At 31.9% G+C, this 24697-nt stretch overlaps 1 protein-coding gene across 10 annotated transcripts in view; it reads right to left on the bottom strand.

The window, feature by feature from the left end:
• The window catches only part of LOC106623695 (uncharacterized), a 99325-nt gene that overhangs the window by 48097 nt on the left and 26531 nt on the right, over positions 1–24697 (bottom strand). For 2 of the 10 annotated variants that reach the window (XM_036373578.2, XM_036373582.2), the window contains exons 2-3: positions 15058–15108; positions 3945–3981 (exon numbers count right to left, since the gene is read on the bottom strand). The gene's annotated coding sequence lies outside the window, so the exon portion shown is untranslated. Of the gene's footprint in view, positions 1–3944; positions 3982–6738; positions 6758–8370; positions 8435–11050; positions 11344–15057; positions 15109–18513; positions 18771–18913; positions 18998–24697 lie in introns of those variants that run through there. The other 8 variants (XM_014243299.3, XM_036373587.2, XM_070107064.1 and 5 more) reach the window with 7 other exon arrangements.

The raw sequence follows: 24697 nt of genomic DNA, 5'->3' as shown, positions 1-24697 counted from the left end.
TTATTTACAATCACAGGCAAGAAGATGCACTATTAGAAAAAGATACTTTCGGAATTTCATTAAGATTTCTTACATTTTGACCGATAGTTGCGGTATAAAGTCAACCGGAAGTTCGAAAATATTTATATTAGGAGCTAACCGAAGTATTTATTCGATTTTATCCATTTTTGACACAAGGCAATGCTGTCATCACAAAAATATTCTCCCCGAATCTCAATACTAGACCTCATAGAATGACCCATATGTTCGTTAACAAATTTGCCATATTCGCTGGGGTCCAGATGTTTGGTGTATGTGTCCCTGAAAAGTTATAGTCCCATTTCGACAATTTTTGGTTTAAGATAAAATACCTAGCGAGCACTATTTGGCAAAGTTTTATTCTGATAACTTCATTGATCCTTGATTTGTATACTGTAAAGTGAAAGAATTAGATAGAATCGCCCATTTTCACAACATCTAATAGGAATGTTTGGGTAAACTCGCACACCAAATTTGGCTAAAATCGGTTAAGTAGTTTCTGAGATATAGGATTTCACCAATTTCCTATTCAATTTCCCTGCTCCTATAAAACCCTACATTACCATCATGGTTGTATATATGTAGCAAGTTTCATCACGATATCTCAAATTTTACTCAAATTATCGCATGCACGGACAGACGGACAGAGAGTCACCCGGATTCCAACTTGTCTCGTCACCCTGATTATTTATATATATATATATATAACTCCAATCTATCTTTCTTAGTTTTAGCTGATACAAACAATCATTAGGTGAAGAAAATTATGTATTATACTCTGGGCAGCATGTTGCGAGAGTATAATAATCAATAATACAAGTCTGACTATTCATATGTAGCATATTGGAATACCATTACAACACTATAATGAATTTAGTATCAACTATAACGAAGGCCACATTAAATCCTAGGTCGCGATCAAACCTCATACTACTCTAATTCTCTAATAACTTTCTTCATTCGAATACTATGTTGAATTTTTTGTTGAGATTCTTAAGATGAATTTTAAACTAATCTGCATTTCGAAAAGCTGCAACAAATATATATTTTTAAAGCCTTAAAAGAACTTTACAATTACATGAGTTTTTCAAAATCTATTTAAAGTAAAAAATGTAGTAGATCATCATTTGACCCTGTTTTTATTTCAAATTGTAGAGATATTATCCGTTAAGTAATACTTTAATCTATTTTAAAGTCATTAGAACTACGCTGCTGTTAACAATATAAAAGTATCCACTCTCTTGCGCCCATTATTTATATGGATTGGAACCTAGCTGCCCAATGTATCTTAAGTTAAAGCATTGTGAGCCATGGAAGATATACCGTCTCAGCGAGCTGAAAGCTGGAAATTCACAAAGATAATGTTCCAGCGTCTCAACATACTCCCCGCATGGTCTGAATTCCGCTGAACGCACTTTTTTTTTATTCTGAAGGTGAGATCTTAACGTTGATTAGAGCGGAAGCCCACTTTTCACCTTTTGTTATAACAACAATTTCGGCCTGAAAGACTGAATTGTAGTCATTTAGTTTGAAGCTACCTTCCGCGTATGGATTACTACATAAGAAGTTTGCAGCTATTCCCATTTCACCTTTTTATTATTCGGTGAATATGTAAATTTCGCAGTTGGAACTGTCACTCACAGAACCATTAGCACATTCTTCTCTACTGGGGAATGAAAACCATTGTCCTTAACCATTAATTCCTCATGGATTTCCTCGGTCGGTATTGCCAATTTAGCCCGAGTTTATTAACAAGATCGAGTTACATTTCATATGGAAAAATCTCATTTTAAAGTTAAATTGAAAGATAAAACTGACTTTAATGATAATTAGCATTATCAATCAATTCTATTTTTACAGAGAAAGCCAAAACAGACAGAAAGAAACATTTTCTAAAAACAACGACATTGTTATTCTTATATTGCGATCTCAGCTCATTGGAGGTTCACAATATACCAATGTCACTCGTTCATACCTACTGCATACAGTGAAGAAGAGAGGAGATATTGTATAATATTTCCAATGTCCTCTCTGAAATGATTGTTCATTTTTGAAAACCACAACGATGTACTACAAATTAATAAAATGAAAGATATGACTGTCACGTTCTGTTTCTTTTTCATCCATGTATATGTATGTATATATGTAAATAAAATACAGCTGTGCAGGATAATGTAGTAAACGAAATCAAAAACAGGAAATCAAAATTTTTGCCAACCAAAGTGTGGTAAATTCACTGTCTTCATAACTCTACAATTCATGGGCAGGTATTTGGAGCAAAACTGCTCTATAATTAATGTTGTAACTTTGCTGCACCGAAATTAGAGTGATTTGAATTGCACCAATCTCAGACGTTTGCGTTTGATTTCTGCGCTCGCTTATATACTTTAACGCCTGACAAATTCGCAACTGGCAGTCTCTGTACTTTTCCGCAATTAATAACGTTTTTACAGCCAAGCCAAGCCAAGCGACATAATCCTGCAGTAAGGTGTTTGGTATGCACTTCCAAACAGACACACATGCATAAACATATATATGTACGTAACTACTCAAGTGCTCTTTCACTACAATTATATACATATTTATATCCAGTTATTTACTCGTGCAGTTTTCGATTATCTTAAGCGGCAAAAATTATAATCAAATTTGCCATTATGTAATTGGGTTCACACCTTATTGTCATTTTTTTACCGCGAACATTTCCTAATATTTACGGAATCTACAGCGTTTTAGAAATTAATTTTTTAAATTGATGTATATTTTTTATACCAAATATTTATAGCTAAATTGATTCAAACGAAAGCATGGAGACAGTACCAGTGTTACTTCCGCCAAGTATTTTCGAATTTATTTTTTTAAATACTACATTGATCAGTTCTTAATTGCCGAAAAAGTAACTGGGCTTACTTTATGGTTTAAAATAAAATTAACTAAAATTACAATGACCACTCTATTCTTAAACAATACCAATTAAAAAGGAATATATAATTTAATTTTTATAACAAAATAAAGTGTATAAATATAAGAAGAGTTTCTTAAAGACTCCAACGTTATGCTACTACAATGCTACTTTTTTTGTTATACAAACACATAAGTTTAAACCGGAGCTTGTGGAAGTTTCAAAGCTATTGTACCAAGCACATTTTTTGCTAAACTTTTAGACGAGTTTGGTTTAGAAAGTTCAAAAATTCTGACTGAACAAGTCTAGAGTACAGAGCCCTAACGTTAACAGCCATAAGAGTCGAGACTCGAATAAGTTTCTATTTTTCTAAACGGCAATTGTGAAAGTTATTTTGAAGAAGGTGCGATAGAATCATCTTGGTACTTTCTTCTGGACCGTCCAGTTTTTCTAATTATATTATCAACTTGAGACACTTCAGCCACTCCAACAGATTTGGTTTTTTGATCATGTTCAGCAATTTTTCTGGTATCACAAATGACCGATGTTTTAACGGGTATCCTCCTCTATAGATATTTCTAACCTAATTTTAAGTTTCTTCATAAGGCATTTTGTTTTTATAAAAATAGTAACTTCTGAATTTCATTGAGAATCAAAAATTAGAGGAGTTTTTAATGTGGAATCGATTTTTGGAAGACTTTGAATTATATAACTAAAAGGTAAAGAAGAAAGACTCAATGTGTGGTTCTGCTTTTATTCCTAAGATTATCTAAGAAGTAAGCACTATCAATTTTTTGCATAGTGTAAAGAGAGTGTAAACTTATGGTATTTAATTTAATATCTAACTACATTCACATAAAATAACTTAATTGTGAATCATTGTTGAATAATCATTCCATTATATTAAATACTCCTTTTATGTTTGCTTTAACAATGAAAACTTAATATTTGTAAAACGAAATAAATGCTTATTATATTTATATACATTAAAGAGAGTAATAAATGGTCAATAAAAAACAAAACTTACGAGTTTATCGCAGGCTCAAAGCGCTTTTATTGCTGACCTGTAAAAATAAAAAAGTTAAATAGGAGAAATTAATTTCAATCTTATTACAAAAAGCATTTATAGAAAATTAACGGTTTATAGGTAATAAATGATACAATTAATAAATAAATTAGATAATATTCTAACCGATTCAAAAGTTTTTCGTACTTATGAGCAGTGCACTCAAAGAAATAATGTTATAAGTTATAAGCTAAGTTCGGATGTAACCAAACATTTTATAATCTTGCAACTTGCAAGGATGAAAGTCGTGGACTTACTTTCAGGCATTGGCAAAACTTTATATTTCTGGTAATAAGGTGGCCTACTTTAAACACACTATTTGGGAAAATTTTTATCCCGATACATTCATTGCTGCTTGATTTGCATGGAAAGTGACAGAATCAGATGGAATTAAAAATTGTGTTGTATGGGAATTAGGGGTGGTTGTAGTCCGATTTCGACAATTTTCGCACCAGAATATAAGAACGTCAAGATAATATCACATGCCATTTATTTATTGATTTATCGAGGGTGGGATTATCATTTGATTTTATCTATTTTTACAGTGCGGTAGTGGTGCTTAAAAGATTTGTTCTGAGCGAATTTAAATATTATAGCTTGAACGGTTTAGAATATATGTGCTGCTACTTCGATGCCTCGTGCTAAATTAAAGTTCTGTATCTTAATTGAATACTTAGTTATGGTACTTTATATGTTTTCATTTAATGGCATTTTGTGGGCGTGTCAGTGGTTACATTACGACCATCTACGAACTCATCCTTTCTTTTTCGCCAAGGAACACGTGTATCAAGTTTCAGTAATATATCTTCACTTTTACTCAAGTTACAAAAGACAGACAGACAGACATCCGGATTTGAAATCGTTTCGTTGTCCTGATTTATATATACATACATAGCCCTATATCGATTAGTTTTAGGTGAGACAAACAACCGTTAGGTGAACAAAACTATTACACTCTATTGCAACATGTTGCAAGAGTATAATAAGAAATGATAACATTAGTTGTTCAATGAGTGTGTGTGTGTGTGAAAAGGTATGTTTGTGAGCGCATTGGGTAAAAGCGAAACGTGTCGTGACAATGGATCAGCAAAGTTAAATTTTTTGTAGTGGTTAATTATTTATTTGTGCTGGAAAATAAAAACAAAATTGATTTCTATTTTTATTTCACAGCTGCTCACACATGCGCACACATAACCGAAATCAATACAATTTGGAGAAAAGGCATATCAAAATCAATCAGACGAATGAAAGAAAATTAAGCTGGTAGCTATGATAAAATATCGAATCGGTTAATAAGTAGTGAAGTTTCGCCCAAAACGAAGCAAGCGAGGCATTTTTCGGGCGCAAAACGTGGAGTGTATAAAGTGTGCGATAAAGCAAACACATATAGACAAGTAAACAAGAAAAAATATGAAAAGACAAAAACAAATAGAGAGAATAGAAAAGTTCGTTCAAGAAAGCAACGCAAGAAACTATGCTTCCAAATAGAAGACTCGTTAATAATTATGCTACAAACATACTGACGATAACGATCTCAAATAAAGGGTGCAAGCAGTGCAGCCACAAACAAAAGCAGAAAATAACAACGATTGAAAAGTAAACCACAGACCAGCAACAATGCGACCGCAAAGAGGTTAGACACGGTAAATGCGCAAATGTAATGTCTAGAACGCGGCGACAACATCGGAATGTGAGGCATGAAAAATGGGATAAAGAAATAATAATCTATTGCAGATATACTTATAAAATAGCAGCGGCGCATAGGTGATGAGGCGCAGAAGGCAGAGTGCATGAAGTGCGCAAGCGTAAAGAATAAGGGCAATTGTTGCAGTCAAGGCTCCGGCAATGAGTCGACACTTGAATGTCGCATTCAGCGTCGTGCCCCTTAGGCAGTTAATGGCGCTCAATGACTACATTGGAAGTGTTGCGACTTGGAAACTTGTACATATACACAGTTGTGATCGTAAAAATGAGAACAAGCATAATAAAACCGTAAACTGTGCTACACAAAGTAAGCGTGTTTGAAGTACAAGTTGCCTTTTTCAAACTCTGATTGACTGTTCTATTAGAAAGTTACTTGCATTTATTTTTGATATTAGCAGAGTGGTTTGGGAGATGCAAAACACGATTTAAAAGTTGTGGGGTTCACATACGTGATTCTTTTCAATATTCCTTCTCTATATTCTAATGAAATTTTATAATTAGCATTTGAAAGAACATATTGTAATAGTATATATTTTCCAATTAGAATCTAACTAAGATTATCTGCTGTAAATACTATAATATGAATTAATTAGGCAAATGTCGTACAACTTTACTCTTTAAAATTAAATTAAGTATCCTTTTAATCATAATTCTAATCTAAGGCTTCTTAGTATTCTCAAATTTATTGCATGGAGCATGAGATCTAACAGTTTTTAGGTAGCCTCCTGCAATAAGCTTTGACTAACACCTTTCTGCTCTCTAGTTCTCTTCGCTCTCTTCGAATTGACCTTCAGATTTTATTCTGAATAATAGTCTCCAATTGCATAAAACTGTATAACGGATCATTTATATTGGAAATTGGAACTCTAAGCAATTCGACGTAGACGTACTAAGGATGCGAAAATTCCAATAGCTTTTTTTTTAAATAGCTTCATATCTAGCATATTATTGAATTAATGAAACAATTTATAAGATAAACTAATAAGTTTATAAAATATAATTTCTCTTATTAGCTGCCAGTTCTTATTTTTTCGCCTACATCTGTACGCACCTTCACATGTGATGAGATTATCTTTTATCCGTCGCAGCATCTCGAAGAGATGTGCATGGAGCGCACATACACGTCTGTATTAAATAAATTTCTGGCTATTGCTTTTTTAGCACAAAATCTTTTTTACGAATTTTTATTCTGTAAAAAAATGGTTCTTAGCATTCCTTTCGGCTTCTGCCGCTTTGCTGCTATTTGTATGGTCTTTTTCACTGGCTTGAGTTTTTGTGTTGCTCTATTTTGTTTTCACATCCAAATACTAAATACGTACAAGTGTTTTGCACTCTGCGCTACACATTGCTTTCGTTTGTTATTTGCGTCTGTCGTGGAAGTGAGAAAAAGCATTCTGTTAATTGCCCTAAACAGGTTAGCAGACACTTGTATGCCATGTTTACAACATCTATATTGTTTTTGAATGTTTCTTTTATAGCAGTAATTCTTTATTATCGTTTTTATGGTTGAAAATTTTCACAAGTTATTATTTTGTTGAGCACGACTAGAAGTAAAAGTGGTTGGCCATGTGGGGAATTCTTCTAAAAAACGAAATTTTAGTTGTAGTTTAATCATTCAGTCACACATTGACACGATTTACATTTCTTGTTAAATGTTGAAGGGTTTCTCAGCTTCGTTGTCGCATCTCCAAAGTGAAAACTTCATGATCATATGATCCGGCTACTATCTATCTATCTTGTCAAACAGAATTATCTCAGTGTTACGGAATCATTGAAAATATTGCAACATTTTTCTGAATATTCGACTGTATCGAGTTTCAGCGTATTTCAGTGACATAAAGAGCTTCAGGAAGTTAGTTTTTGTTAGGAAATTCTGAAATAAAAAAAGTGATAGAAATGCTACCAATTGTAGAGAATTCAAAAAGCATCAGTGCATTGAATATATGTGCTAATTTATTTTAAATGTCATAAACTTCAACCTGCTCTTCACAGGTGCACTTTTTATAGCATAAAAGGGTATAAACAGATATTTATTCTGATTTTGTTCGGTCAGTTTGGATGGCAGCTATATGATATAGTGATCTGATCTGAACAATTTCCTCGGATAATACATTATTGCCTTAAACAATAACTCACGATTAATTTCGTGAAGATGCCCCGTCAAATGAAAAAGTTTACCATGCAAGTACTTTATTTCGATCGTTTAGTTTATATGGCAGATATATGCTGTGGTCCGATATCGGCCTTCCCGACAAATGTACAGCTTCTTAGTTAGGAAAGGACAGCTAAAATTTCAAAACAATAGCTTAAAGCTGAAGGACTCGTTCGTATATATACAGACAAACGGACATTGCTAAATCAACTCAGCTCGTCATGGTGATCATTTATTTATATATTCTATAAGGTCGCCGACATTACTTTCTGGGTGTTACAAACTGCGTGGCAAACTTAATACACCATGTTCAGAGTATAAAAAATACATAGGCATATTCAGCATAATAGCAAATCTGTAATTACTTAAATAATATGTAGCAGCAAATGGAAAAGTAAACAAGAGCTAAATTATAAAAAATAAAACACAAGAATGCTTAAATTTTGTTGTACTACTTTACTGACATTGAAAACTTCAAATAACAGTAACAATTATCAAGGCAGCAAATACGGCTATTAAAACAGCAAATACCTTAATCTATCTTCATGAAACAGGAAATAAATGGGCAAATCAAATTTGGACACAAGAAGGGCCACTGTAAGGAAGAGAATATTGAATTTATTATATAAACAAAATTAGCATAAAGTTATATGGTATTAATTAATAATAATCGTGAACTAAATTACTTTCGAAAAATATAGTAAATGGAAAGCCAAAATTTTGTTCGGATTTCAGTTATAAAATATTTCAAGGTAAAACTAATAAAAAAATAATTTAGCTGATAAAAAGAATTTGGAAATTGTACCGACTATTGTCATTGCATTCAAACATTGCATTGTAAGCGAACCTCAAAAAAATGCAATCAGAAATAAGAGAAAAAAGAAAAATTCGAAAACTTCATCTGAGCCATAAAATCCATTAAACATTTAATGACGTGAAATGTACTTTTGAAAAATAGTATGTACCGCAGCTGATTTCGGACAAAAAACACAAGCAAGACAAGTCATATGAAACAAATAGGAATTAAACTAATATAATTTAAAAATAATATATACATTTAGTATTAATTAAAAACACGAGCCAACGAGAAACAATCTAATAAAATATCTTAATATATGTCTCATATTTCTTCTGCCGATTAAAAGATTTTGCAAATTCCATCGATTAAAATTCGGCCGATTCATAGTTTCGTAATTTGGCGTCAACTCGAAACACCAGGTGAATCCAAGTCCTTATCAAGAGATATATAAAATGCCGAATTAATGCTATTTGGAAGTACTTCAGTAAACAAACTCAAAAAAAAGTCCAGATCTATAAGGGATATGTTAAATGCTCACTAATTTCTCTTTTGTGTTAATTTATGATTCCTAAATAACATAGAATGCTAACAACAGAAACTTTGCAAAAACCTTCTGCAGAGATAGTCAAATGTTAAAGAAAACTGAAAGTATAATAGAATTAGAACCCAAAACTCTTTTTAGACCTAAGAAAGCCAGCCAATTGTTAATGAAAACTAAAATTATAATAATATAAGAACCTAAGACTCCTCTTAGACCAGTTATCAGCTACTTTATCCTAATCCGATTCTTAGGTTGATAAGCTGGAAAGTGTTTTTAATACACACTATTTGAAAATATCTCAAAATGATTTGAATCACGCAGCAAAATTGTTGTAAGTATATTGAAACTAGTAACAAAGAAAAGAAAGTGTCGGCAAAGCCCCTATTTATTTACGCCGTCACATAAAAAAATTTTAACTAGAAAATTAACACTTACGAAATAATGAAAATTAAACTTATAAAAAGTAGCTGAAAAGCAAATTCGTTCCCAAGAAAGCAGCTTTAAAAAGGAATATGTATGTATGTAGGCATTGAGAGCTTTTGAGACATCTAAAACGAATGAAAAATACTAAACCGAAATAGTACATGTACAAATTGCTGCAAGTATTTCGAGAAATAGAAGACATCAGCGAAAACAAAGCCGTTCTCGTTCTCGTTTTGCTGTCAAGCCCAATGCCAACCGTAAGGCAAGCCAATATTTGAACAACTGCGTCAATAAATAAAAACTTAATTAACTTTTTGCATTATAAAGCAACACTTGTTTTCGAGTAAACCGAATACTTTGACCTAAATGATGTCGATTTGACTTTTTGACTTTTTAGCGCCAACAAGCTAGTTTAAAATATACCTACATTTACATTTTTACAGTGTGAAAAGAAAAGAAAAATCTAAAGCAAAATATCGTGAAATTGGAGCAAATTTACTAAATATAAAGTTGAGTTCACACAACACCATTAATTTTCAAGCGAGACCTATTCTTTAATCGTCACGAACTAAAAGCATCTCGTAAAGATCCTAGACAACACAAAATGTTTAAGAATCTCATATCCAAAAAAATGATATAATACCAAATTGATATTATACATAGAAATGCCCAAAGGCTCTGCTCGCTCCTTATTACTGTACGACAAGTAAGGGCTAGACCAAAAAAGCCTGCGGAACTAGAGATATCTAATATATAGGGCACACATGTATATATTGAGATTGTGATAAAAACGGTAATTGTTTACAAAAATTTTGTTTATTAAAGTAGGTTTGTGATTTATTAAAATAAGACCTTAACGATATATAAGGACAACGCAATTGTACCTTCTATCAAAAATAAGAATTAGCTGTTTCAACGAAGGAGGGGAGATTAAAATAAAGTTTTCCGTGCTGGAATTAAACACTAGTGAATAAAAATAATTTTGTACAGCGTTAAAGCGCAGTTGAATTTGGAACGACAAGGATAATTTTTCGGAAAAGCTACGATATAAAGCGTCTTAAGGAAGGTTCTAAACTAGCATTATCAAGCAGTAAAATGAAAAACATGAGTGATACCAACGTAACATGTTGTAGAATGGGAAGATTCTAAACAAACTCTATTGCAAACTCTATTTGCCTGCAAACAGGCTTTTTTTTTAACAAAACAGCAGTACTCTATAGTTTATATATGGTATATATTCTTTTACGTAAACATGCTATGTAAAAGTAATTTTAATTCGTTGAAGACACACATCCTTTAGGTGACGATTGGGACTACCGAGACAACTTAGTAGAGAACAACTACAGCAACATTCCGCAGAGAAATCCAAACTAAGCGACAGAAATTGGAAACTCTTTTCAAATTTAGCATATATTACTTAGTAGAGGAAGGATAGACATTTTTCTTACCTGTTCGACTACCAATTTCACCAGCTGAAACAAAGTCGCCAAAAACAGAACAATCAAACCGAGGAGCACCAAATCAGATGCTGCATCCAATAAGGCGAATTTCATTGTTAAAGGTAACGCAAAAAGCGGATCAATTTATTTTTAATGCAATCAACAGATTATTTGAAATACACGCGAAAAGTTCGTTTTCTTTAATTTCTAAGACGAAAAATGTGTTTGATTCTGGAGAATTTGGAAGCGCTTTTATACACATTTTTGTAATTAGTTTTTGTACAAACTTTGACATTCAAATGTTGTTCATTTACTTTTATTTTTATTATTATTTTTTGAATGTTTGTTTTAATTATTTCTTCTTATACGTTTGCGTATCTTTCCTATCATTTAACCCTCGACTTGCTCGAACATTTTTTACGAGGTATTCATTAACCCAACGGCATGTAAAAGAATTCTCAAATGGAAATTTAATCCAGCTCAATTCCACTACATACAGTTTATTTATTATACGCCGGCAGCGCTTATCTGTTTCATTGTTGTTTGTTGTTACACCGTGGCGTTTATTATTGCAGTATAATTATAGAAACAACACAAGCGTATATATGTATGTATGTACACACGAGCTCATACCTGCACACATAGGTACAATTTCGAAGAGCTCACACTGTAACCCAACTGCATCCGTGCTTTGACTCTTACAAATTATTTCCACACATGCACATGCATATTTCTTGTTAACTTTAATAGCGCAATCAGACTTAAATAAGCACTTACTTAGCGCTACTTCAAGCACCTAATCCTATTTGCCTGTCTGCCCTGCTGACTTAGCCACCTCCGTTATTACCCCATAAGCAGTTCTCTTCCAAACCAACTTCCTTTCTTGCAGCAAACCACGGAAATCGATTAGGTACAAGCTTTCAAGAGACTACTTAATGGGTCCCTTTGCTGTTGTTGTTGTTATTGTAGACTTTCTGCATTAAATATATTCATGTGCACATGGTAGCATTAAAAATCTTAACTACCGCTTACACCGACCTCATCATAATTGTTGCAATACACACCTCCCTCATTTGTACAATAAACATATTTCCTGTTTTATGAGTGCCCTCTATTTAATTATGAACGTCAGTTCCGAAAAGCTACATTGAAAAGTACGTCGATATGTTATTACTTTGGTATAAATATTTCTATATGTTAGTCCGCACATTGTTGTTGCCACCGTGTTATTTATTCAGCTTGCCGGCTGAGTGGCCCTGCGAGGAAATATATGAAGTACGTGGTTTTTGTGGAGTTTTGAAAACAATAGTAATACTTGTATGTGTTTAAGGCCGTTATAAGCGCTATAAGCTGTCCAAGTGAGATCTTTGTTAAGATCGGCAATTTGGCCTAATCTATGATGTATTCATATTCCTTTAACAGCAATTTAGAAATCCACAGCCTGTTTACTCTTATTAAAGTAATATGACATTTACTTGTGTAGACGTGTTACATAACTGTATTATCGAAATGAGGTCGTTAGCACTTCCCTGAAAATATATGACTATTTCTCAGTATCTCAATATCAGTTGGAGTATTTATATAGAGCTTATCCGGTAAGAGAATACTCAATTCTGATGTGGGATTAATATTCAATTTCGAAATTTGCATACCATGGACATACAACAGAACCAGTAGAAGGAACTCCCAACAATGAATTATTCGGTTTTAAGGTTACACTGTCCAATAGAAAGAGCTAAAATTTTAATCGACATTGGTGACAACCGACTCTATAAATAATAATTAAATGCTATTGGTTATTTTTTCGATCTTTGAAATTTTAAGATTCCGGAAAAAGATTTGGATAGAAAACTCATCTTTATGAACTAAACTAGTTCATTTTCTAAATAATGGATTAACCCGCAATTCTCTAGAGCAATATCTAAGCTAATGGTTTGTGTATTCTCGAAAATTAAATAATTAAAAATTGAAATACCATGAACATAGAATGCTCTCCCTTGTAAAAATGACATGAAATGGGTACCAAGATCGTGCCACCTCAAACGATGACTTTGACAACTCCATCAATAAATGGAGATATATTGGGGAAAGACTTTCAAATTCAAACTATGAGCTTTCTCGTATAATAGATGAAATGAACTACAAAATTATAGGAGCCATTCTATTGAACAATATATGAAGCCATTCATATTTACCAAGCCGTTTGAATCTATGAACACTCTATAATCACACTAAAATAAAATTATTGTACAATGTGCCTTATTTTCAGTTCAAGTTATTTGTAAACTTGCTTTAAGTTACAACGGAAATGCCTTCTAATAATTTTTCCAGCGGAAGATAACCCACACATGGGCACAACCAAACATACAGGTTTTCAATTTTGATAATACATGATAAAAAGTGAGATAAATGGGGAGTATATAATATTTACACTCATACATATGTGTGTATGTACGTACGTATGTATGAGGTATGAGCTAACAAATAAAATGCTCAAAGAAGCCCGTTAAGTAATAAATCGACAAAGGTAGTTCTTCTGCTTTTTTCTGTGAATCTTCATGCTTCTTAGGTGCCTCATTTAATAAAGGCTAATTAAAAAGGGAACAAAGGAAACGGAATGTGATAAAAGAAAATTATTTAGCCTTCGGTGTGCCATGTAACGCTTGAAATGTTAATTGTTTTGTACATCGATTTTCTTAAATCGGTTCTAAGAGTGTAGACACTTAACAAAGGCCGCCTTAAGCGCATTTTCCTACTGGAAATATTATAAAAAAGGTGTATGCTTACATAACAAAAGAAAAAGAAAAGGTCACTGCACTAAAGATCATTGAACTACACATCACATGGTTTATCTGTATGCAATTGAGTTAGGCCATTTTGAATTAAAGACTTTAATCCACTAAATGCTATTTTCATTGTTATGGACTTTGACTGTTTAAACCTATTTTCCTGTGACAAGTTCTGGTGAAGCGCTCATTGAACTCTTGAAATTCAATATCGAATCGAGCCGAAGAAGATGGTAACAGATGATACTACTAAGAATATACTTTAATTATAAGCTATTTAATAATATTATATATATTATATAACAACATTTGGATAAGAACTTTGCAGAACAAGCAACACACTAGACTAGGTCCAAGTTTACAAAAAGATTGATGCAGTGGTATTATTTGGAGACTAGCATTGGAAACTCCTAGTACAGCGAATATTAATATCTACCATTTCATTAGCCGACCCGGAACAAAATCAGATTTATCAATATGTTGTTGGCAGAACCGCCGAAAGAAATCTGGAACTTCTAAAAATTGTGTTATCAAAGCAATTTTATATCCTCTCGACGACGAACTAAGAGTACACGTACATTACAGGTTAGTACTTGGTATAGTTACACAATATTCCAACATTACTGGGTTCACCGCCATCCTGAAGTGTCTAATGTTATTTTCTCCATACATTTATTTTACATGCAAAAAGGTCATGTAAATCGTATCTACTGGTAAACTAATCTTGTGGACTATATAAGAAAAAACAGGTCTATTAAGTTTTGACTAGAATTCTTGATAAAATTCTTGATGTTTTGCCTGTCAGCACTCCGAAGTATTCTTAAAACTACAATTGGTTTCTTCATTATAATAGAGCATTGGTTTCTATACTATTTGACCTTGAATACAAAACCCAAATTCATCTGACATGAATTCTTGAAAGTTTTGAAAATTAAAGTCTGAAACTAAAAAACTAGTTTTGATACGAAACAATATTAAATATAGTGTTCGCAAAAGAAAAGAACTAAAACCTGTTTCAGGACGAGATACAATTTCGAATAACCAATATGTATTACTCATAGCTGCGATTACGTTGAAGACAATAAAGTGAAAAACAATAAATATTTATGCCTAATTGCAACATTTTTAATTAATAAACCACCTTATTGATAATTTTTTTAGAAGATAATCCTTAAAATGTAGCCAACAAAATTGCAATATTACTTGTATTAATAATAACTGCATAAATACCTTTTTTGACTTTAAATATAGCTTTTATGATGTGGAAAGTTGTAAGAAAATCTGAAAATAAAAAAATAAAGTATATTTAGTTAATGTGATTAAATTAAAATTAAAATTTAAAAAATTAAATTTTATTTATGAAAATTTTTTCTATAAACGTCTTTTTCTAACTTATAAGGGAATATATACTACAAAATTAGGAGAAGGTGCAATTCTAACTTCAATTAACAGTAAAATAAACATGAAATGTTTTCCACATTCCAGCGTCTTACATTATCTGACCAACAACAACAATTTATAGTGCTTTTAAACAATAAAAGAAACTCATTAATTGATTATATTCAAGAAAGCAGTATTTCAGAGCAATAAATAATTTACATAGTGTATATGTATACCATAATATTATGCATTGGAAACTTTTTTGACTAATTACAACAACTACAATATAACAATGAAAATTTTACTACCAGCCTACGTTTTGGTTTTAGTGTCAATGTATGCGAGTATACAAAAGTTAGAAACATAAACAAAATCAATAAGAAACAAGTAAGGAAGTTCTAAGTTCGGGTGTAACCGAACATTTTATACTTTCGCAACTTGCAAGGATCAAAGCCCGGGAAATTACTTCAGGTGCTGGCAGAATTTCATATCAAAGGAAGTATTGATCCGATTCAACCAATTTTTAACACAAAATATACTATTATCGAAGGTTTCATTTATTTATTTTATTATATGAATTTCAATTATATATCTTACACATTGACCGATTGACAAACAACCGTTAGGTGAACAAAAACTATTATACTATGAAGCAACATGTTGCGAGAGTATAAAAAGATAACTAATGGAAATAGACATACAAGAACAACAATTAACAATAATCAAAAGCACAAAAAAGGCAATAAAATGTATTAAAGAATTTGGCTTGTGTGCATCTCTGTGCGGCGTTTGAAGAATTTCCAAAATAACGAAAAATTTAATATTTAATTATGAAGTAGCATAGGTTAAAGAATAGACAAGCTGTTTAAGATTCGAATACGAAACCTGCACTTGAGCTGCAGTCTGATTTATGTTGGGATTAACGAACTCAATCGAACTCTATCGAGTTCTAAACACCATGCAACACTGCATTTGCATATGTAAGTATGTATGTAAGACTTGGGTATAAGCTGCGCTTTACCACTCTCTACCAAGCAGACCTTCACATTTTGATTTAATTACACTTAACCTTAATCATACTCAGCTTTGAAAAATGTAGAATTTGGAATTTTAATTATATACATCGAATCAGACGACTAAAGGAGAATAACAATAAAAAAGTTAAATAGAATTAATAAACAAGATGGAGAAGTGTTTGGCGCTTCTTCTTGCGTGTAGTGTATGTATGTGGAATGAATTTTGTCCATTAACCCTTGGCTGCGAGTGAGTTTATAACGAAGCAACGCGGGTCAAAGCGGTTGGGAAACGAGATTAAGTTGGAGATATGTAAACAAGTTACAAAAAAACATACTTAGATTACAATAATTTGACAACGAGGCATAAAAGCAGACGTTGCCGGCAGTCTTGGTTTAACGTTATAAAAACAATCAGAGCAAAAATTAATGAATTTTATTTTAATTTATAAGTTTTCATAAACATATTACTTTAAAAACCATTTTGTATAAAATCGTTTAACTGATATTGTTTTCTCCAAATTTTCAAACCTTTCTCTAAATAGCACCTCAAGAAATTCTTCTTAGCCTGTTAAAATTAATGCGCATAATACCATAATTCATTTATACTAATTTAATAGGAGAAATAATTGCAAAAGGTGACAAAAAATACTGTTTCTACTGTAAGCATTGTTAAACATGTTAACTCTGAGTACATACATAGTTTTACTTGTTTTATGAAGTATTAGAACTTAACGAGAAATCCAAAAAATATATTTGCATCGAGTCAGGCTCAATTTTACTGGCGTTCTATATACGGCAAGCGTGAATGAATTTTTTATATCACACAATTTCGTTGCATTTCGATCAAAAAGTAAAAAACACTTTAAGAAACAAAAAAATTATAATATTCAAACTTTTTCCCTTACAAACCTTTAGATTCATCGCACTACTTACTCATAAGTTCTTCATAGCCTCAGATAAGTGGCACACAATTGCCAGAGATCGAGAGACCCATAAATTACTCATCTGCTTGACAATCAGTTTTCTTTTTAAATAATTGTATTATTTTCTTAATAAATTGCAGTGACTGCACCCACTCTCATTTATTTCATTACAGACACACACAATCATTGTGTATATTTCCAGCGAGGCAAAGAGTCGCTCGCAATCAGGCAATTGACGCAATGCGATGACGACTACCCGGCAATTAAAAGTTATTCAGACAATTCAAATGACATTTTCACAAAAAAACACTTGATTGCCAGGCTTGTGTGTTTCATGAAGCAAATTATGAAAAGAAATGTTTTGATTGTAATGACAAATTAATAATTTCACTATGAAGATATTTTTAGAAACCGTGACAACTTTTAATTAAAATATTTTTAGCTATGCTCCTTGACTTTATTTGTGCATTGTCACATGTTAGTGGCAGTTAGTATAAAAAGTTTTAATTTATTATCCAAGATTGCGAAAACTGCAGAGAGCGATAACTAAATAAGAAGGAAAATCTTATATCAAAATGTGAGCTCCAATCTATTAATTCCAACTAAAAACCAAAAACTTGAATTGAGCATAACTTGGATGAATAAATAAAAATTCAAAAACACACATAAACTTTAAGTGATTAAAAACATATTATATAATAATACAACTAATAATCGATCTCGATTCACGACTTTTCTATTATGTAAGCTCTACACGCCCTCTCTCTTTAAATATTATATAACAACTCTCTATTCAACCAGTTTAAGGTTTCATCTCTATTTGATTCCGTTGTTTGTTTGATTCGTCACTCTCTGAATTTTGGTAAATCGTAATAAATATATCGCGTGCAATGGCAAATAGAAAATGCATAAACATGCATAATAATTATAGTTATGAATAATAATACATGCAGTATATTGTTGTACCACAAAATACAATGCGACGACTACATAATAAAGTAAACAATGTGAACAGAGTTTTGTTTTTGTTTTTCTTAATTTTGAATTAAAATTAACTCATTTACTACAGTTTATTTTTATGCCACACACTGGCTTTATTGGCTATGGCGGTCAAAGGTGACTGACAGTCATTGACAATGTACTACTAAAAGTGCCCAGACACATACAGATGTACATATGTACAAACCTGCATCCATATGTAAATGTTATTATTTATGGATTGTAGTATGTATGTAGTATATGTAGATTACTGAGTAATGTATGTAAATATAAATGTATATACTTGTATAGAAATGTATGCATTTTTGATGCATATAATCCATGTATATGGTCTATATACAAAGCATATTTGGTACATATGTATTTACCCGCAGTCCTTCATTTTCCGCCTCAAAAATACTGCCGCTCACCTGTTTCAACTCAACACAACATTGTGACAATTTTAAATTGTGTTTTATTTGTTTTAAATTCGTTGATTCATTTCAGCACATAGAGATTGCAACAATTACAATTGTTTAAGTATAAAAAATAAACGATTTTCTTAAAATAACCACACGCTACTCTAATTTTGTAATATTTGTATTTGCATGGCGTGTGGTATATGGAATTATGACTGAATTAAAAGTTGACTCAGACGCAGACGAGCACAAACATTTATCCACACATAAACATTTATACATATGTAAATATATATTTCTATGTACATATTATGGGACCGCTGTACACAATGAATACTCCAAAATAAAGCTCAAGCGCATAGTCTCATACTTGGAAATAAGCGCTCGTGAATTCTACATATGTGTATGTTTTTATTTCTGTGAGATCACTTTTGTGCAATCACTTATCTAATTTGTAGGTAAAAAAAAACGCTAATTAAAAGTTCAAAACTGATACTACTATGATCGTTAGCAAATTATGACTGTCGTGAACTCGAGCTGTAATTGTCTTTTATTGGGCGAAACTTGGAGAGTGACGAATCGAGCTACGGCTGCCACAAATCAAGAATACTGACATTATCAAATAGAGATGGCAAGAAAGTATAGCACTTCAATGAAATAAGCACATGCATTTCTTCCCCATTTATTACTATGTATATCATTGCTATTATTTTGACAAGAGAGCAAGTTCAAATATCGGAGAGAAGTGTATATGGGATATAACTTTAGTATATGTATTAATATCCTATTTGCTTGTGTCCCATGTTTCTATAAAAAGTGATATAAAATTATAAAACATAACGTGCAATGATATTTTTTAGCTCACTATGTGAATCTAGTCAACACCTCGCTTGTAGAACAACTCGCTAGGGCTTTTCGCGGAGAAACGCCACGTCGAGACACCGTTTCTCAAATAATATAAGCTGGTCAATTCTCTTATGGTATTATAATATTTGATTAAGATTATAATAACGAGATGTTCTATATGTGGCATAGTCCGTAAGATTCTCGTCACGCTATTTGGTTGAATTAACATGCCACGAAGTTTGTAACACCCAAAAGAAAACATCGGAGACATTATAAAATAAATTTTGAACACGTTCTTTTCCACCCAAGAAGCTGCTCATTTGTTGGAAACACCACTATCCGACTACTATAGCACTACTGAGATTATTTGCGTAAAAAAATAATAGCATTAAAATATCCAACTTGTAATGTAAGTTTTAAAGAAAAATGCAAAAATTTCTCGAAAAGATATAAGAAGAAAAATGGTTCGAAATATAAAAATATTATATAATAGATACCGGTAAAAAGATAAGATAAAAATAGTTAATAATGTAGTTTACTACTAAGTGTAAATAAAGGTATAATCAATTGCATTAGTTGACTTTATTGCAGCAAGTTGTCACCCATAAAAGCAACAATGTATTATCTGCGACTATTTGTGGCAGCTACTGCGCTACGTTAAGCCATATATACTCACATGTATGCACATATGTATATAAAAATACATGCATACATATGTACATACTGTATATGCTGTTCATGGTGTTGAGTTTGTAATGCATCAATGCACAAAACTCACATTACACAAGCCCGCACAGCACAGTTATTTTTATTAAGGTAGACTGAGAGCCAGTTAGTCCGTCAGCAAATCAGGCAGTCAGTCGAAACAAATCAGTTGTGGAATTAGTCATTTGGACAAACCCATGGTATGCAACTTGTCGCCACTATTAGTTGTGGCAATATATTATAAGTATATATATGTACATATGAACAATATTTGCATATATGTATAGATATGTGTGGGCAGTCAAGCGCACAAGCATGCCACCAGTTACTGACACAAGTGGCAGAGGTTGCCAACACCCGCATATTTCTCTTCTTTCCATTATTAACTATTAATTGAATAATATTATATTGTACACTTGTGTGCAAATATAGTTGACAAAAGTATGCTTTTTTTATATATAAACTTAAGAAATATAATAAAATTTCAATCATTAAACCAAAATACCAGTGTTAACCAAAATTCTTTTCGAAATTTCAAATTTTAATATTTTTTAAATTTATATTTAAAGTGAGTTGAACACTTAAATGTTGACACCAAACGCAAGCTGTTTTTAAAAAAGAGGTGCGCCCTTTTTTATGACTTAACAATACGAGACTTCACTTAAAAAATGTGTGAGTAAATATTTGCAACTTGTCAAATTGAAATTGATAATAATTAGCAAGTTGCTTTGACATTTCTTTTAATTTTTATTTATTTATTTTTATTTTTTCTTAATTGTCTTCTATCGCCACTACTGTGCTGTTACATGCGATGCAAACGTGCGCCATGACTTTTGAAGGCCAATCGTCATTTTGTAATGTTATTTTGCACTAGTGAATGCATACCAAATTACACAAATACATAAAAGTGTAATAAGAAAATAAATAAAATAAAGTAGTAAAGAATAATGCCGTATAGCAATTCATTACAGGTATGTACCAACAAGCAATCACAACCAATTTTTTGCAGCACCGTATGGATATAGTTTTTTTTAAAAGCAGTTCATACATATTTAAACACACATAATTTTATGAATACAGGCATAAGGGGAGTGCTTTGCGTATCGGTGATACCTACCATTAGTAGTGCCTTGCCATTGGTGCAAAAAGCTGTGAGCATCACGAAAGGCTCTAATGACTTTTGATTTATTGCGATGAAAATTAATATTATTACACATACAGACAAGAAATAATAAATGTATATAAACAATCAGTCATTTGAATTGTTTTGACAAAGTTTCGCCATAAGCATTGCCAGCTGTCAGTCATAAAAATATTTGTTTTTTCTATATGCTTTGATTAATATTTTCTATAAATATTTGGTAATAGTTTTTATTGCTTAGAAAGAAAGTTTACGTATTTGATATGACATATTTTATGGCATAAAACTGAATTGCAGTCCGTTTAAGGTTAAATTTTGGAATCTTTTGTTTATTATTGTTTTAATTTCACCATTATTTTATTATTCATTTGAAATGCCTCGTCTATGGCGCATTTTTATTATATTTTTTCTTTACAGTTCAAATACCTTTAAAGTGATGTATGTCTACTTAATGGCTTATTATTCACTGTCTGTCTTCTGAACAACCCACGCATATATTCTCGAAACGTGTGAAATATTTCAAATATGTAAACATATTTTTGGCATAAAAAATTAAAAAATAACATAAACAAATACCTTATAATTCTTTTTCCTAAATATGTAAGTAAGATTTTTATTACTATATTTTACTCTCACAGCAAAATACGTTCGTACGTAAATGTGTGTATGTTGGTTCTTCTAGGGTTTATGAAAGATTATCAACATACATATAGTATCCTGTAAAATAATTAGATGTTGTAGAAGAGTGAGTATACATATCTTCATATACCTATCTTACGATTAAATTAGTCAGTCAACACAAATGCAATGTTAAATGAAACAAAAAAGGGAAAATGAGCGAAAAACTAGACGACAAAACAAAATATGAAAAAAAAACTGTAGAAGTAGAATAAGATAAGCACAACAAAAAATAGCCCACTAAAAGAACACCCACGCCAATTTACAACCGTTTCCCAAACCGAATATGTAACACATAAAAATGTACAATTCACGACCGGCTTACCGCCTTCCTGATTTAACTGGCTATTGCACAGTCAATTGTTTAACAGCCCCATCAATTGTAATCATTAGACTCACATATCCACACACACACATATATATATATATATATACCCTATATACTACATTCGTATAAGCTATATATTTACATTTCTAAAAACGGAATAAAGGTCAAGTTTAAATGGCAAGCCCCGAGCTAAATAAGCCGAGCAGGCGGCGTTCCATCAGCTGGCAGCAGCTCAGTGCTTGGCATTCAAGCGATCGATCGCGCGAGAGCATACATTTACGAGTAGACTGGAGGCACAAAGAGGCGAAAGATCACATTCCAGTGGGAAATAAATGAATATGTAAAAATCGGCAAACTTGTAGTTATTTGTTCGAAGATGTGAAGGTTTAAATGAATGAACGACTGAATGTGGAATTAGTGAATGAATGGCCGAGTGTGTGGGAGTTTACCAAAGAGAAAATATAGGTGTGTTTACTGGTTTTATTACTACAGTAGAGACGCCATTCGCTGCGCAGTAAGCCGTAAAAAAATTAGTTTTATGTTTGTAGGAACCTGGGTTCGGATCCTACGACCAGGATGTGTTAGTATTCATCAATCTCAACCTTCGAAAAACATCTTAACAAATTCTGAACTCTCGAAATAATTGCACCCTGACTTAACTAATACATAACTTAGAATCGAATATCGTGCTAGACAGAGATGAAGAGATCGATCAGAAAACGGTCAAAGAACTTTCAGCAACCATCCTCAGCAAGAATTGTCATATTGATAAACGTATAATTTCTAGGGCTCCTTATTCTCCATTAGACTTCTCTATAGGTGAGAATAATGGCAGAAGTGTTTTGGACAAAAGCATAATCTGTGTGAAAAAATTCTTGGAGAATATTGATAATATTAAAAAATTATTAAATATTAAAAAAGTATTTTCATGAATTCGCCACCAGTGTATACAGCAAAAAGATAATATTTACTGATGATGATCAGTTCTGCAGCAGTTTATGCTTAAAAAGAAGCAACAAAAAACCAAATATGCCAATTATTGAATTTTTAAAATTTTACGCTACAGAAATAGCGCTATGTGCCACAGACACGCCCATTCGTAAAAAACCAAACTCACAAAAAATTCAAATAAACTGGCATTTGACATAATAATTAGTCATTCCGAGGCGAGCTTCAGCGCAACAACACCCTCGCATCACCGCTAACAATCAATGCTCAATAGAGCCAGAAGCAACGTGAGTACGGGGTACCTACATATATATTATGTATGTAAGTACATTTGTATGCACATAACCCTCATGTAACCTTAGCCGCCATTCGAGTGTTTAATTTTGCCATTATTTCTCAAAATTATTTATTTTATTATTTTATTTTCTATTGAATCGCGCATGCTAAGGTTTCTTTGTGGACTTCGGGTAAAGTGTGTTTTTTGTTTGTGGGTTTCTTGGTAGCCACCCACAATTTGCTTTGCGCTTGTGGATGTTAATTATTATCAATGCAATTGCTATTATTATTATTTTTTCTCTTCGTTTATAGAAGTTTTTTTAGGCACACAAATATTTCATAATAATAATGACTTTATACACAAAAGTGAAAATAATAGGGATTGTATTAGGGTGATTCTTATATGTATGTAGGGAAGAAGAAAATTTACAATACATTTCAATAAAAAAGTGAATATTAGTCACTTATCAAATTGGTGCTAACTAGTGAGAATGTTAAAGCGCGCCTTATATGAAGAAAAAAGAAAAAAAAATTACCCTAACGTTTGGAACGGGGCTAAAATTTAAATCTGAAAGATTCGATTTTCGATATTCTATTATAAAAGCTGAGGGTACTAGTTTATTTCATCAGGTAATCAACATTGTACAAAGGGAATAAAAATTTAATTTGATTTTTTAAGTACCGCCCTAATATTTATGTTTATCTCATTAGCACCGCGCTCTTGTGTTTTGCGGCATTTGATGAATTTATGTGTACTCGTATTATGATTTTTATACTCAGCCGAAGGCAAACTGCCTTACTGAACATTTTTTCGATTTCCCATAATTTCAAACTCCCATTAAAGTGTCTAATAAGTTTATTTAAGGCTATCATATTAAAGTTTAAGTGAATTTGCAAATGTTTTTACATGAGTATTATGCATTTTTACATTTGAAGTAGATAATAAGAGATTATTTTATATTAATTTGTTAATTTATTATTGCTAGAGAATTGTGTGAAAAAGTGGAAATCCATGTCAAGTGAGAAGTTGTACATTATTGTTATTTCAAGTTTTATAAGAATTAAAGAACTCTGATTAAAAAAGATTTTTATAATGAAAATATATATCACTTTTTAGCTTCATATATTTTCAATACTTTTTTTTATTTATTTTAAAATCAGAAAAGGTCTCAACTCGGTCATAAGAGCTTTCAAGGCAGTACTGGAGAGCAGTTCAAAATGTTCCCTATTTC

The sequence above is a fragment of the Bactrocera oleae genome, chromosome 2 (genome assembly GCF_042242935.1).
Source record: "Bactrocera oleae isolate idBacOlea1 chromosome 2, idBacOlea1, whole genome shotgun sequence".
Classification (NCBI taxonomy): domain Eukaryota; kingdom Metazoa; phylum Arthropoda; class Insecta; order Diptera; family Tephritidae; genus Bactrocera; species Bactrocera oleae.
The sequence above is the reverse complement of the archived record's forward strand: the minus strand, read 5'-3'. Positions and strand labels throughout refer to the sequence as shown.